This window comes from Xiphophorus couchianus, chromosome 23 (assembly GCF_001444195.1).
Source record: "Xiphophorus couchianus chromosome 23, X_couchianus-1.0, whole genome shotgun sequence".
NCBI lineage: Eukaryota > Metazoa > Chordata > Actinopteri > Cyprinodontiformes > Poeciliidae > Xiphophorus > Xiphophorus couchianus.
The window spans coordinates 20,883,111-20,886,826 of NC_040250.1; positions in this window are offsets into that span (position 1 = coordinate 20,883,111).

Below are 3,716 nucleotides of genomic sequence, written 5' to 3' on the forward strand. Positions count from 1 at the left end.
ATCTCGGCATTTCATGCTGTTCACAGCTAATAAGGCTGAAAATTGAGTCTAGTGTTGAAAATTCATATATTGTCACTTTTTCACTTCTCTCGCTGAGAAAACGCTTTTTTGGTCTCTTACATTCAAAACTCATGAAACCCAAAATTTAGACTTGGTTCCAGCTTCAAACCACCAGAACTACTGCATCTGGGCATTTCTATGCTGTTCCACAGCTAATAAGGCTGAAAATTGAGTGTAGTGCTGAAAATTCATGTTTGTCACTTTTTCACTTCTTTCGCCGAGAAAACGCTTTTTTGGTCTCTTACATTCAAAACTCATGAAACTCAAAATTTAGACTTGGTTCCAGCTTCAAACCACCAGAACTCCTGCATCTCGGCATTTCTATGCTGTTCCACAGCTAATAAGGCTGAAAATTGAGTGTAGTGCTGAAAATTCATGTATTGTCACTTTTCACTTCTCTCGCTGAGAAAACGCTTTTTTGGTCTCTTACATTCAAAACTCATGAAACTCAAAATTTAGACTTGGTTCCAGCTTCAAACCACCAGAACTACTGCATCTCGGCATTTCTATGCTGTTCCACAGCTAATAAGGCTGAAAATTGAGTGTAGTGCTGAAAATTCATGTATTGTCACTTTTTCACTTCTCTCGCTGAGAAAACGCTTTTTTGGTCTCTTACATTCAAAACTCATGAAACTCAAAATTTAGACTTGGTTCCAGCTTCAAACCACCAGAACTACTGCATCTCGGCATTTCTATGCTGTTCCACAGCTGTTACGACCCGGCTCGGGAAAAGGGAAGCAACATTAAAGAAACCTAGATGGTAAGGTTTAACAGTTTAGAGGTTTATTTTTGGGTTCAACAAAAATAAAGGGGGTAAAATTAACAATAGTCAGATTGTAGAGACTAACAAAAGGATACTCAACAAAACAAGGCCCCAAAACAATCAGGTGTAAGTCAAAGACTTTAACCAAACAAAATAGACTTTCAGAACAGGGTACACGAAGACAACCTACAAATCTCTTACAGAGATCCAAAGATCCCACACGGGGACAAAGTGAGTGGCACAAGCTATCCACGCTAACAAAGGTTGTCAGAGCTAACAAAACAAGGTTACAGCAGTCAACCAAAAAAACCCCTAACAAAGTGGCAAGCTGTTTCAACAAAGAAACAGCCGCGCCTTCTCCCAGGATGTCCTTGGTTCTTAAAGGGAGGCCTCAACAGTGATTGGTGGAGCCGGCAATTGATGACCCAATCACGGTAGGCCTCAGGATGTGACACAGGACAAGCAGGGCAGCACCCACTTCCAGGTGGAGTCAGTCTGATTAGCCACTGAAAAAACAAACAAACAGAAAAGAAAAGGCCACTGGCCGTAACACCTCCCCCCTTAAAATCCTAAACCAAAGTGTTTGGAAGGAACATTCCCAACCGAAGGTAACTATACAAGCTACACTCTAGATAAAGCATCTGCTAAGAAGTTATCTGCACCTTTCTTATGTTTGATTTCAAGATTGTAATCCTGTACCAATAAAGCCCACCGCATGAGTCTCTGGTTGTGGTTGTACATGCGAGAAAGGAAAACAAGGGGGTTGTGGTCGGTGTACACTATGATTGGCACAGGACTAGGCCCTAGGTAAACCTCAGAGTGTTGAAGTGCAAGTAGCAAGGCCAGAGTTTCTTTCTCGATGATGGAGTAATTGAGTTGGCTGGGTGTAAACTTACGGGAAAAACAACAGACGGGATGATCAGCTCCGTCCCCACCTTCCTGTAACAGTACAGCACCAGCTCCAACAGCACTAGCATCCACTTCAAGTTTGAAAACCTTTGACCATCCTCTATAGCAGAGTCAGACCAATTCCTTACAATCAATGCTGAGGAGCAAGTTGAAGGTAAGGATTGACCTGTTTGAAGGTCAGGATTACCGTTTGGGTCTCGAGAACAGTACGGTTTCAACATATTTATGTGACAGACCCGAGATTTCCTCCTTCTTTCCGGAGTGCAGATTACATAATCTGTCTCACTCAACCTTTCCTGAACCACATAAGGTCCTGAAAACTTGGCAGAAAGGGTAGAACCAGGAACAGGTAGTAATGCTAGAACTTTTTCCCCCTTAGCAAAAGAACGGGACCGAGCAGACTGGTCATAATGCTTTTTCATTGACCTTTGAGACTCACCTAGTGTTTCTTTCGCAATAGCACAAGACTGATGCAGTCTTTCTCTGAATTTGCAGACATAATCCAGAATGTTTTCCTGGGGAGAAACATTTATCTCTAAGAGTTTCTCTTTGAGAATTTTCAGAGGGCTACGGAGTGTATGGCCAAACACCAATTCAGCGGGGCTGAATCTTAGAGACTCTTGAATAGACTCCCGAGCGGCAAACAGAACAAAAGGTATGCCTTCGTCCCAGTCTTTTTCTGTTTCTGTACAATATTTTCGTAGCATAGACTTTAACGTCTGGTGCCAACGCTCTAAAGCTCCTTGAGACTCAGGATGATAAGCGCTGGAGACTGTATGCTGTATGTTCAGTTCTTTTAGGACTTGCTTAAAAAGTTTAGACTGAAAATTTGTGCCTTGATCAGTTTGAATTATTCTAGGAAGGCCAAAGGTGGAAAAAACTTTGTCATCACTTTTACTACTGAGCTGGAGGTAATCTTACGCAATGGGATTGCTTCTGGGTAACGAGTTGAGGCACACATTAAGGTGAGCAGAAACTGATTGCCAGATTTTGTGCGAGGAAGAGGTCCAACGCAGTCCATGATGATTCGCTCAAAAGGTTCTCCAACCACGGGTATAGGATGGAGAGGAGCAGGAGGGATAACTTGGTTGGGCTTACCAGTTACCTGACAGGTATGACAGCTGCGACAATACTGGCATACATCTGTTTTTAATCCGGGCCAGTAAAACTGTTTCAGAACATTCTGGTAAGTCTTAGTTACTCCCAAATGTCCTGACCAGCTTCCTTCATGTGCCAAGGCCAAAATGTGTTTGCGGTAATCTGATGGAATCACAATTTGGTGTACCACATTCCAGTCAGCATCAGGGAGGACAACAGGGCACCATTTTCTCATCAATACTCCATCATTTACATAAAATGCTACTGGTTCAACTCTAGCTTTGTCAGCACTTACAACACTTGAGAAACACCTTGTAAGGGTTGGATCCACCTTCTGAGCTGCACAAAGCTGTGATCGGGAGATGGGAGAAGAACCAAAATCAGCTTGTCGCACATCTGGTTTTTGCTGCGGAACTGCAGGCAACTGTGTCGTAGCCGGTAGTTCTTTCTCCTCTGAAAAGATTGACATAAGCACACTGTCAGACAAGTCTGTATTTTCCTCTGAAATTCCCTTCAATTTTTGAGCCCTGGTGAGCACACAGGAAGTAGAAACAGTAGTCTGTGTTGCGTCTTCCTCCTTAGGAAGAGAGCAGGGGACATCTAATACTTCTAGGGATGGTGTTACTTTACCACCTGCAATATCATTACCAAGTAAAAGGGAAATACCTTTAACTGGAAGCGCAGAACAAACAGCAATGGGGAAAATACCAGAAATCAGTTCTGATTGTAACTGCACCAAGTGTACAGGCCGGGGGGCATAACTCATTTCCAGTCCTTGCAGAACAACACTGTAGCCACAAGATGACAACTTGGAAAATGGTAAGGAATCTGTTAAGATAACAGATTGGGAGGCACCAGTGTCTCGCAAAATACGAACTGGATGTGG